The sequence below is a fragment of the Odocoileus virginianus genome, chromosome 13 (genome assembly GCF_023699985.2).
Source record: "Odocoileus virginianus isolate 20LAN1187 ecotype Illinois chromosome 13, Ovbor_1.2, whole genome shotgun sequence".
NCBI lineage: Eukaryota > Metazoa > Chordata > Mammalia > Artiodactyla > Cervidae > Odocoileus > Odocoileus virginianus.
The window spans coordinates 4,967,749-4,981,180 of NC_069686.1; positions in this window are offsets into that span (position 1 = coordinate 4,967,749).

Sequence of the window (13,432 nt, forward strand, 5' to 3'; positions counted from 1 at the left end):
GGATAATCACATGTTTAAAGCAACAAGAGAAACAGTTGCATACACAGCTATTAGTATTTTCAGAGCAATTTTAGAATGAATGTGTTACTAGCAGCCAGATTCATTTCTAATGAGCCCTGTGTTCCTGTGGCCACATATAAAATGTGATGCCAGGTTTGCTCTCTTATACTTATGAATCAGAGTGTTATGATTATGTTTGCAAAAAAGTAAGTTATGGATGTCTCTTACCTAGCTCATTTTGACCAAAACTCATAAACAAAAGGAGAGGAATAATAACCAGAGACTACTGAACTCCAAACTCCTGCCTCTTCACTAATTGTGTGTGACATTTTACAATTCTTTCCAGTTTCATCACCCTTCCATTACCAAGACAACTCTGGGGTTTTTCCAGAGTAAGGTCAGCTTACTTTTGAGTTCTCTACTTCAAATTCAGAAGTGTTTGTACTCAACAATCTCTTTCTATACTCTTCAGAGCTTTTTGGTTTCTTGTGACTTGAAGCTACAGCTCTTTGTCTTGGTACCAAAGATGTCTTCATTTCCATAATTAGTGGATTACTTCAAAACCTAATTAACAGGGACTTCTGTGGTAGTCCAGTGGCTAAGACTCCATGCTCCCAATTCAAGATGCTGGGATTTTTTCCCTGGTCAGAGAATTAGATCCTACATGCCACAGCTAAGAGTTCACATGCTGCGACTAAAAATCCAGCATACCACAAAGAAAACCGAAGATCTCAAGTAACAACTAAGACCTGGCTCAACCAAATAAATAAATATTAAAAAAAAAGAACTAGCATAAGGACTAAAAAAAAGACAAAAAAACCTAATTACTAAAATCCTACACAAGATTATGAAAGGATGAAACATTTTAAGTCAAGAGGAGCACAGGTCATCCTATCTATTAAAAAAATAAGGAAACTCAGGATGATATATGGGCAAAATATCTTCATTTCCTTTGCAGATCCTCCCCCTGCCCCACGTTGCTGTTTTCTCAGGAGACTGACTGTTACTCAGAGTTTCATGCCTTCTGGCTTCTACCTGGGTTCAGCCCTGGTGAATTCCAGCAGGAAATAGGGAAAGATGAAGGGTGTGACACGGTCATTCATTCTCCCAACTCCCTGCCTAGTGCTGGTCACATCCCTTAAGATTCCTGATCTTTACCAGATCATCTGACTTGCAAGAATTTCTCTTCATTCAGGTTTCAGTAACAACTTTCCTCAGAGCAGAGCTCTGCTACTGTTTGTCCTGGGTCCCTGCTGTCTCCAGCCATTTCCTGCATCCCATTACAGTTTGATAACGAGCCTCTTTTTCAGTAAGCTCTTTTTGAGTTAACACATTTTAAGTGTGAAATCTTTTTACTGTTGAGAACCCAGTTGAAACACCCCAAATGGTAGTAATATCTAAATCTGAAGAACAAAGTAAAAGAAATAATAAGACCAGTCCAAAATCCAAACTCTTGGTTTTCTTAATCAGAAACATTTCTTTCAGTTTCAAGTAGACCTACCCTCAACTGGGTGAGTAAGAAAAGTGAAATCTAGAAAAGTGAAGGGTAAAGGAAACTCTGTAAATGTGCATGGAGTTGCTCTAGAACCTTCCCTCCCGGAGGTGTGAGTTCTGTTCACAACTGGACCCAGTGTCTCCCAGCTCCGTGCACGGGTGTTACCCCAGGACTTTCACCCTTTTCCTGGAATAGACCCAGAGCATCCCATATTTCATGTCTTCAGGGTTCCACTGGTTTTGTTTCGCTGTGTTTTGGTTGTGACATGGTGAGAAGACTGGTTTTCTGAGACTCTGGAAAGTAATAGCCAGCAATATTTTTCCGGAACAACTGGATACTGACTCTGCTTGCCTATTAAAAAAAATACCTTTCTAGTATTAAGTTTGCTTCAAAATCTAGAAAAGCTAGGTTTTTCTAAAGACTTCCTTGAACAGAAGTACATGTGTGGTGAGGTTAAGATGTGAAAGGGAAAGGAAGCCATAGTATAAAAGAACAGTGGCTTAGCAGGAATTTTGAGTTTTACCAGCAGCTGTGTACCCTACAGGGACACAGGGTCCAGGAAGAAGTTACACAAGGATGTGCTGTATCTTTTTTGTGTGGACATTTCTGTAAAATTCTGTTTCCTTTGCCCCAGAAATGAAAGCCTTAGAGGTAGTCTGAGTCTGTGGATTATTTCTGTGGATCCCTGACCCAACTTTCAGTGCTGCTATAATATCCACACTTAAAAGGAACTTTTAAGAAAAGCTATATGAAAAATTAATTTATTGAGCCTTTGCACATATGAAGATGCTTTTACTCTTATTGGATGGAGTGACTGAACACTGCATTTTGAGTTTCCTCCATGTTTTGAAGCTTATGTCTCCATTATTTTAACACATAGTATTTTTGGTGAGACGCTGGTTTCCAGTTTGAGTATCATTTTGACTCTTCTGTAGCCATTATGAAAATATTTTATTTTTAGTATGGTCTAAAACTGAATGGACAAATATCAAGGTTTGTTCTTTAAAATTTTATTTATGTTTTTATTGGAGTGTAATTGCTTTAAAAACTTGTGATAGTTTCTCCTGTCCAACAAAGTGAATCAGATATAAGTATACATGTATCTTCTCTCTCTTGGACATCTCTCCCTCCACCCCTGCCATCCCATTCCTCTAGGTCATCATAAAACACCGAGCTGAGTGCCCTGTGCTAACAACAGATTGCATAAAGGCTTGTCTTTCTTTAGTGCTTGAAAATAATCTTTTCTTATTTCTTTATTTTATTCCATCCACTCTCACTTTGGAATTCCTATGAGATGAATGTTGAACTCCCTGGATTAACCCTCCATATAATTTTCCTCATATTTTCTATCTATTTGTCTTTTTGATCTATGTTCTGAGAGATTACCTTGTCTTTTTTCCCAAGTGCCTTCTGATGTTTAAAATTTTAGGCATGATCCTTTTACTCTTCACATATTTTCTTCTCATATGATTGTATCCTCTTCTTAGAACCCCATTCTTGATTTACAGAAATAATGTTTCCTCAGTCTTCTCTGAGAATATTATTATACTACAGTCTCTTTCTCTCTTCCTTCTTCCTCCCCTTGAAATTAGTTTTTCATTTTGCACCGCCTTTGTCTGGCATGCTCTTGGCTCTCCTCATGTGTATCACTCCTTGTCCATTCATATTTTAGAAAGAAAGAAGGTAGGGTTTTACTGTGTGTGTACACACGCATGTGTGTGTGTACACATATATACACTCTGCATATAGGTATTACATTAGTTTTATTCCCTGAGTTGGAATTTTGACTATGAGCTTTATTGTTTGTGAATGCTTTCTAGCCTCCCTTTCTGCAGCTGTTATTGGGATCTTGAGAGAACACCTGATCTGTTAGTCGGCTTTACCTCTGAACTCAAATACTGTTAATAATAATTGAAGCTAATAGACTGAGTAAATTAGTTGATTACTTTCCATAATGTTGACTCATACTTAAATTTGTCCTTTTTTTTTTTTTTAATTGGTAGGAGTTTTTTCGCTTCTAACACTTCTTGAAACACACACACAGAGAAACTTTTTGCCACATTTTTATGCATAAGGAAAAAGCTTGTAAAAGTCTGACAGAAAGCCTATATATTTCAAAAGAACTAGCAAATTGCAAAGTGCCTGCAAAAGCAACTTCCCCTCCACCCTCAATTCCCTTAGTGCTACTGTGATGGGGATTCTGTTTCTCTGTAATCCATCCATAGCCTTATGCTTGAATTCCTTAGACTTATCTAGAATTCAGGAGATAAAGTAAAATCTTCCTTATGTTTTTTTCCTCTCTTTTGTACTTTTGTTTTTGTCTCTTGATTTATTTTGTGGTATGTGTAAGTTTTTAAAAATAAAATTGTAATAAATTACCCCCCAACTTTTTTTAAACAAAAGCCAGTTCTCATGAGTGGTAATTTGTTGAGTTCAACATTTTCTTTTATGAAAAATAGTTTATGAACCTGAGGGATTAAGCATTACAGGGTACCTATAAATAGGTAAAATCATTTTTCTGCTTTTTATTAATACAAAACAATGACATTCTTTATCAATTTACCAGCTAACTAATGTGTAGACAGTTCTAATAAAAAGATAAATGGGAGTGTTAAATATCTCATCATTGTAGTACAGAAGCATTTTAAAGGAATGCCTCCATACACTAAAATGAAATTTAAATCTAAACATCCTTATGGATCATCAGATGTGATCTTTGTATAAAATGAGTGCTCTATCTGCTGAACCAGAATATTTTAAAGCCCAACCACTTCACTTTCAAGTTTCTTTCTGCTCTGCTGATGTTAAAGGTTACCTTTTCTTCCTAAGCATGAAATCTATTACTCCCCTATGGCAGTGAAAATGCCAACTTGTTAGTTCCAGTACAAGTTTATTCAATAGCACCAGTTTTTTCTTCATAATAGCATATCTGCTTTTTTATGTCATCCCACAGGGAAGTCATCATAGGGAATTTGAGATACCAATAAAAATATAGTAGTCCATCTAAAATCATAGCAAAGGTAGACACCTGAATGGGACTTGACTACAGAACTAGGTAACTTCCTATAGATATTTGCTTTTGTTCTTTTAGTGTGAGAAGGTTGGAGTCTTGGGATGCCATACGTTGCTGTATATTTCAGGAAAAATGTAACATCTCCATAATGTAGCAAGTGGTTATGACAAAGTGTAAATGTTAGTAAAAAAGTTGAAATGGGTACCAGAGTGGATAGCCTTTCTCTTCTCCAGGGGATCTTCCCAACCCAGGGATTGAACCCAGGTCTCCCGCATTGCAGGCTGATTCTTTACCAACTAAACCGCAAGGGAAGCCCAAGAATACTGGAGTGGGTAGCTTATCCCTTCCTTCTCCAGTGGATCTTCCTGACTCAGGAATTAAACCGGGGTCTCCTGCATTGCAGGTGGATTCTTTACCAACTGAGCTATTAGGGAAACCTGTAAAATAGTTGCTTGTCTTCACCAGCACTTCTAGAAAATAATTATGATATGTGTACCCCATGAGCTATATCCCACCAAGCTTCTCTGTCCATGGGATTTTCCAGGCAAGAATGGTGGAGTGGGTTGCTATTCTCCTCTCGAGGGGATTTTCTTGATCTAGGGATCAAACCCATGGCCCTTGCTTCATCTTTCTCCTGCATTGCAGGAAGATTCTTTACTGCTGAGCCACCAGGGAATTGGTCAGTTTTCCACTGCCTGGAGAATAGGCTATGGGCGGGAGGTCTACATGGGAGTATTTTAACAACTCCCCCTACCTGTGAAACCTGACCACTGGAGGAAGGGTGGACTGGGGGCTTCACAGGGCTGTAATCATGGAAGGGGAGTTTAATTAGTTAGACATGTACTTGGGAAGACTGATTCATTTACATTTGATTATATTCCCAAGAATTTAGATACATCCTACCAATGGAAATAATGATGACTGGAGAAAAAATGTTTAAATTTTACTCACTTATTTCCATCATATAAATATGAATGTAACACTGTTCACTGGCTTCTCAGATGGCACAGTTGTAAAGAATCTGCCTGCAATGCAGGAAACCTGGGTTAGATCCTTGGGTTGGGAAGATCCCCTGGAGAAGGGAATGGCTACCCACTCCAGTATTCTTGCTTGGAGAATTCCATGGCCAGAGAAACCTGGTGGGCTACAGTCCACGAGGTTTCAAAGAGCTAGCCATGATTGAGCAATTAGCACTTTTATTTTCAGGCTGCTTTAGCTAAAACAAAAGTTATGTGCAGGGTGTGTGTGTGTGTGTATGTCTGTGTGTGTGTGTATGTGTGTGTGTGTGTGTGTGTGTGTGTATAGGCAAATTTCAGTGAAACAATAATTGTACTTAAATATTTTAGGTGTCTTAAAAGTCTGCTGAAAATTTTACTTTGAAGAACAATTGAAGATCTGAGTAAAAAAAGAGCTTAATCTGATCTGCATTTAAAGGAAATAACTCTTGAAGCTTTGGGAAGGCAGAAACAAAGTAGATGTGTGTGCATGCTAAATCACTTCAGTCACGTATGACTCTTTGCGACGTTATGGACTCTAGTGCGCCAGGCTCCTCTGTCCTTGATATTTTTGAGGCAAGAATACTGGAGTGTGTTGCCATTTTCTCCTCCAGGGGATCTTCCCTTACCCAGGGATCAAACCTGCATCTCCTGCACTGACAGATGGATTCTTTACCACTAGCGCTACCTGGGAATTCACTAAATACTACTGAAGGATGGAAAAGACAATCTCTTAGTATCTCAGGCAAAAGTACTGAATTCATTTTCTTGATAAGCAATGGAAAGCTATATGTGGATGTTCAGTTTCCTCCCAAAGGCAACAAGTAACCTCATAGGGGATTTGAGGGGATGTAGCTTTCAGAGACTGGTAAATATAAAAAATGTAGGAGGGTTTATAGATTGGTTACATAATTACTGGTGGTTTGCTCTTATAGGTTTGGGGACTGATATAAAATGCTCTGAAATTGATTCATCAGAGAGTTATTGGAAAATAATAATTTCTGTTTTCATCTGAATTTGGAGAATAAGAACTTTCTATTCTTAAATTAAAAAAAAAAAACTACCTTAGTTTCTTTATATAAGATTTTGTTTCAAGGTTAATTATTTTTGAGGAATTCAAGAAATGATGGCTAATTACATCTCTCCAGACTTCTCTCAAAAACTAGAGAACAACACATAGAACAAATGAACTATCCAAACTTTCTATAAATTTCAAATTCTCTTAAATATTTTAAAAAACAAAATTTTTGTAAGAATTACTTCTTAATATCACACTTTAAAGTCTTGTGGAGACCTAAGGAGTACAGAAACCCTAAAATAAACCCTGAAATGGAAAGTCAACTCAAAGTGTAAAATATTGAAAAAGAGTTCAGAAAGGACAGAGTGAAAACTACTAGAAAGGGATTTTAAAGTACAAGTCAGTAAAGTTACATCACCATCATAGCTAAATAAGATGCCCTTGTTCATGTCTCCCCATGCCCTTTAGTTCAGTCAGTTCAGTTGCTCAGTCATGTCTGACTCTTTGCTACCCCAAGAATCACAGGACGCCAGGCCTCTCTGTCCATCACCAACTCCCAGAGTTCACCCAAACCCATGTACATAGAGCCAGTGATGCCATCCAACCATCTCATCCTCTGTCATCCCCTTCTCCTCCTGCCCTCAATCTTTCCCAGCATCAGGGTCTTTTCAAATGAGTCAGTTCTTTGCATCAGGTGGCCAAAGTATTGGAGTTTCAGCTTCAACATCAGTCCTTCCAATGAACACCCAGGACTGATTTCCTTTAGGATGGACTGGTTGGATCTCCTTGCAGTCCAAGGAACTCTCAAGAGTGTTCTCCAACACCACAGTTCAAAAGCATCAATTCTTCTGTACTCAGCTTTCTTTATAGTCCAACTCTCACATCCATACATGAAGACTGGAAAAACCATTGCCTTGACTGGACAGACCTTTGTTTGCAAAGTAATGTCTCTGCTCTTTAATATGCTGTCTAGGTTGGTCATGAATGACAATTTAACATCTGCCTAACAAAGGTGTCATTTTGTGAGCTGTGGGATCCAGCACCACTGGTAGTATACAATTATGAACAAAAGGAGCATTTTACACAAAATATCAAGCTGAATTAAATGTGCTTAAACAAAAATTTGAGGGTAAAAAAAAACAACCAGAATTTAACCTTAAATCAAAAAATTTAAAACTAACAAGAAAAATGAACAAAAAGAGGAAAAAAATTAAGAAGAGTTTTGTATTCTAAAAAGAAATAGGAGAAAAATCACAACGGATTTGAAGACTAAATTACAGATGCTGAAGTAAAAATATATGCTGATGAAACTTAAGAATGACATTAATAGGAAAAAGAACCCAGCTGTGACCACGTTGGTTCACCTTTATTAAGGGAAAGACCAATGCTCTGTAAGGTATAAGCACACCGGTTCCTTGCTCATGTGGAAGAAGAGCAGTCATCATGTGGCAGGCTGATTTCCATGCTCTTAAAAGATCACTAGAAGCCTCTAAAATGCATTTGCTGCTGCTGCTTTTGCCTCTGTTTCTGATAAATGATGCTTATTCTTAGGGTATAGGTAAAAAACACCCAAGATATTACTATGGTGTTGTCAAGGATAAACCCAGCTTAAGCCTGTTATTCTAAGCCCAACAAAGCCGTGGGAACACGTTTAAACCTGACAATAATTAATTGAGACTCTTTGGAGAAAGAAACTTGTAAATATTAGGAGTATACAGAGGACACTCTCTCCTTTAAGTATATGCATTAACTACCACAAAAATTCAAACAAGACAAGCAATAATAACAACTGCTGCTGCTACGTCGCTTCAGTCGTGTCCGACTCTGTGCGACCCCATAGACAGCAGCCCACCAGGCTCCCCCGTCCCTGGGATTCTCCAGGCAAGAACACTGGAGTGGGTTGCCATTTCCTTCTCCAATGCATGAAAGTGAAATAGTGAAAGTGAAGTCGCTCAGTCGTGTCCGACTCTTAGCGACCTCATGGACTGCAGCCCACCAGGCTCCTCTGTCCATGGGATTTTCCAGGCAAGAGTACTGGAGTGGGTGTCATTGCCTTCTCCTGCCTCTATGGCATAGGCATTTAATTAATTTTAACATGTGCTGAAATTCATTAGTTGACAGAAGTTAATGATCTTAATCAACTATGGGCCTCAAATTACAGTTAGTACTGGAGATATAACTAAATTTAAGTGAAATGCCAAGTGATTAATTAACATTGACAGATACTCTGTCCCTAAACAGAAGAATAGGAACATAGGGAAAAAATACCAAGATAGACACAATATTATGGGCCAAAATGTATGTTTCAATAATTATTAAAATATTAAAATCATAAAAAGATATGTTGTCTGAACATAGTAGAATTAAATTAGAAGTAAATAATAAGGAAAATCTGGAAGCTATAGAAATATTTGGAAATTTAGAAACATGGATGGGCAATGAAAGAAACAACAAAAATATTAAAGTGTTTTAAGCTGAATGAAACAAAAAATCTGTGCAATACTGTTAAAAGGGTGTTTATATAAGAATTTAATACCACTGAATATTTATATTAAAAGATAAATCTTAAGACAATAATATAAATTTGATCTTAAGGAATTAGAGAAAGTAAAACAAAGTAGACTAAAAAGTAATCGTAAGACAGGAAACAAAGTTCAGAGTACATATGAAATAGAAAACAAAAACAACAGAAAAAATTGAAGAAACAAAAATGTATTTCTTTGAGAAGATTAGTGAATATGATTGATTTGTATCAATTAATGACAAAATAAACTAAATAAGACAAAATTACCCATACCATAGGACTTCCCTGGTGGCTCAGTGTTAAAGAACTCGCCTGCCCATGCAGGAGAGGCGGCTTTAATCCTTGGATCAGGAAGATCACCTGGAGGAGGAAATGGCAACCCACTCTAGTCTTCTTGCCTGGGGAATCCAATGGACAGAGGAAACTGGCAGCCTACAGTTTGTGGGGTCCCCAAAAGAGTCAGAAACAACTTAGCTACTGAACAATAGCAGCTAACCACACCATAAGTAATAGAGAAGGCATTGCTACAGATTCTGCCATTTTTAAAAGGAAAATAAGGGCATATTTTGATCAATTTTATACAAGTAAATTTGACAATTTGTATGAAATGAACAAAAGTTATGAAGGATAGAAACTAATAAATCTCACTCAAGAATAAACAGCTTGAAAGGCCCCATATACATGAAAGGAAATGAACGTGTAGTGAAAAAGTTTTACACAACAGAAATTGTACAGCTGCCTGAAATAGCAAATTCTACCAAAAATTTAAGAAAACAGTAACTCTGACACTACACTTACATGCAGTAGAAGTGGAGGTAACATGTCCAACTCATTTCTGAGACTGGCATAAATTCTATAAGACACAAAAATATAGATCATTAACTGTTGCTAGCATAAACACAAAATACTTAATAAAATTTTTTCAAATGGATTCTATCCAAAGAATGCAAGGCTGGTTTAATACTAAAAAAATCACAATCAATATAATTAACCTTATTATCAGTTTAGAAAAGAAAAATATTGTATAGGTTGGACAAACCAATCTATTAGCTCAGTTCAGTCACTCAGTCATGTCCGACTCTTTGTGACTCCATAGACTGCAGCACGATAGGCCTCCCTGTCCATCACCAACTCCCAGAATTTACTCAAACTAGTGTCCATCGAGTCGGTGATGCCATCCAACCATCTCATCTTCTGTCATCCCCTTCTCCTCCCACCGTCAATCTTTCCCAGCATCAGGGTCTTTTCAGATGAGTCAGTTCTTTGCATCAGGTGGCCAAAGTATTGGAGTTTCAGCTTCAGCATCAGTCCTTCCAATGAACACCCAGGACTGATCTCCTTTAGGATGGATTGGTTGGATCTCCTTGCTGTCCAAGGGACTCTCAAGAGTCTTCTCCAACACCACAGTTCAAAAGCATCAATTCTTTGGCACTTAGCTTCATTTATAGTCCAACGCTCACATCCATACATGACTACTGGAAAAACCATTGCCTTGACTGGACGGACCTTTGTTGGCAAATTAATGTCTCTGCTTTTTAATATGCTCTCTCAGTTGGTCATAACTTTTCTTCCAAGGAGCAAGCATCTTTTAATTTCATGGCTGCAGTCACCATCTGCAGTGATTTTGGAGCCCAAGAAAATAAAGCCTCTCGCTGTTTCCATTGTATCCCCATCTATTTGCCATGAAGTGATGGGACTGAATGCCATGATCTTAGTTTTCTGAATGCTGAGTTTTAAGCCAACTTTTCCACTCTCCTCTTTCATATCATCAAGAGATGTTTTCGTTCTTCTTCAATTTCTGCCATAAGGGTGGTGTCATCTGCATATCTGAGGTTACTGATATTTCTCCCAGCAATCTTGATTCCAGCTTGTGCTTCTTCCAGCCCAGCATTTCTCATGATGTACTCTGCATATGAATTAAATAATCAGGGTGACAATATACAGCATTGACTACTTCTTTCCCGATTTGGAACCAGTCTATTGTTCCATGTCCAGTTCTAACTGTTGCTTCTTGACCTGCATACAGATTTCTTGGGAGGCAGGTCAGGTGGTCTGTTATTCCCATCTCTTGAAGAATTTTCCACAGTTTGTTGTGATCCACACAGTCAAAGGCTTTGGCATAGTCAATAGAGCAGAGGTTGATGTTTTTCTGGAACTCTCTTGCTTTTTCGATGATCCAACAGATGTTGGCAATTTGATCTCTGGTTCTGAAGCCTTTTCTAAATCCAGCTTGAACATCTGGAAGTTCACAGTTCACGTACTGTTGAAGACTGACTTGGAGAATTTTGAGGATTATTTTGCTAGCATGTGAGATGAGTGAAATTTTGCAGTAGTTTGAGAATTCGTTGTCATTGCCTTTCTTTGGGATTGGAATGAAACTGATCTTTTTCAGTCCTGTGACCACTGCTGAGTTTTCCAAATTTTCTGACATATTGAGTGCAGCACTTTCACAGCATCATCTTTTAGGACTTGAAATAGCTCAGCTGGAATTCCATCATCTTCACTAGTTTTGTTTGTAGTGATGGTTCCTAAGTACCATTTGACTTTGCACTCCAGGATGTCTGGCTCTAGGTGAGTGATCACATCATCTTGATTATGTGGGTCATGAAGATCTTTTTTGTATAGTTGGTCCCCAGCAAACCAACCTATATTTCTGAATAAAATTATAAGTCATTTAAGAATAGAATATAACTTCCCCAGTTTGATGAACGGCTTTAAGAAAAGCAATGACTAATACCATACTTAAGGCTTCCCTGGTAGCTCAACTGGTAAAGAATCCGCCTACAATGCAGGAGACCCTGGTTTGATTCCTGGGTTGGCAAGCTCCCCTGGCAGAGGGCATGGCAACCCACTCCAGTATCCTTGCCAGGAGAATCCCCATGGACAGAGGAACCTGGAGGGCCCCAGCCCCGGGATCGTAGAGTCAGACATGACTGAGATACTAAGCACAATCACAGCGCCGTATTTAATGGGTCAAATCTGGTTGTTTATTTCAACATGGAGGCAATGGCGAAGATATCGTGTCTCCTCTCTTCTTTTAACCTTTTATTGGAATTCGTAACTATTGTAATAAAGTGAGGAAAAGAAATATAAGACATATAAATTGGAAAGTGAAGTGAAGTCGCTCAGTCATGCCCGACTCTTTGTGACCCCATGGACAGTAGCCTGCACCAAGCTCCTCCATCCATGGGGTTTTCTAGGCAAGAGTACTGGAGTGGGTTGCCATTGAAATGACTTGTGAAGTGAAAGCTTCTCAGTCATGTCTGACTCTTTGAGACCCCATAGACTATAGATCCATGGATTTCTCCAGGCTATAATACTGGAGTGGGTAGCTGTTCCCTTCTCCAGGGAATCTTCCCAACCCAGGGACTGAACCCGAGTCTCCTGCATTGCAGGCGGATTCTTTACCAGCAGAGCTACCTTGAGGAGGACATAAATTGGAAAGAAAAAGCTAAAACTTTTTATTTGTGGAATATCTAATTACGTAGAAAATGCAAAGAAATCTATGCAAAACTTACTAGAACTGATATATGAGTGTAGCAAGATTCCAATATAGAAAATGTATGAAATTACTTCAAGGTATGTAAATTTATGAAAACTAATGAAAATGTTTATTGCAAAATTATTCACAATAACCAAAATATGGTAACAACTCAAATGTTCATTGACAGAGGTAATAGGGTATATACATACACTGGAATATTATTCAGTCTTAGAAAAAAGGAAATCCTATCATTTGCAACAGTGTGGATGGGTCTGGAAGATATTATCCTAATTTTAATAGGCATGCATGCATGCTCATTCAGTCATGTCCAACTCTTTGCCACTCCATGGACTGTGGCTCACCAGGATCCTCTATCCATGAAGTTTTTCAGGCAAGAATACCGAAGCATGTTGTCATTTCCTCCTCTGGGGGATCTTCCTGACTCAGGGATTGAACCTGTGTCTCCTGCATTGGCGGGCTAATTCTTTACCAGTGAGCAACCTAATAAGTCATAAACAAATACTGCATAATTCCATTTATATGAGATACCTAAAATAGTCAAGTTATAGAAGCGGAAAATAGCATGATGGTTGTCATGGATGGGAGGAGGGGGAGAAGTGGTGAATTGTTATATTTATACAAATTGAATAAGCTCTAAACATCTGCTATGCAACATACTGCCTATAGTTAACAACTGAAATGATGTACTTACAAATTTAAGTGAATAGATCTAATATTAAGCTCTTTTGCTACACACACATGAAAAAACAACCCTGCCTCCCAAAATCAAAGCGACACAAGGAAACTTTTGGAGGTGATGGATGTTTATTACCTTGATTGTGGTGATGCTATCAAAACTGTATATATGCATTAAATATGTGGTTTTAAAAATAGCAATTATAA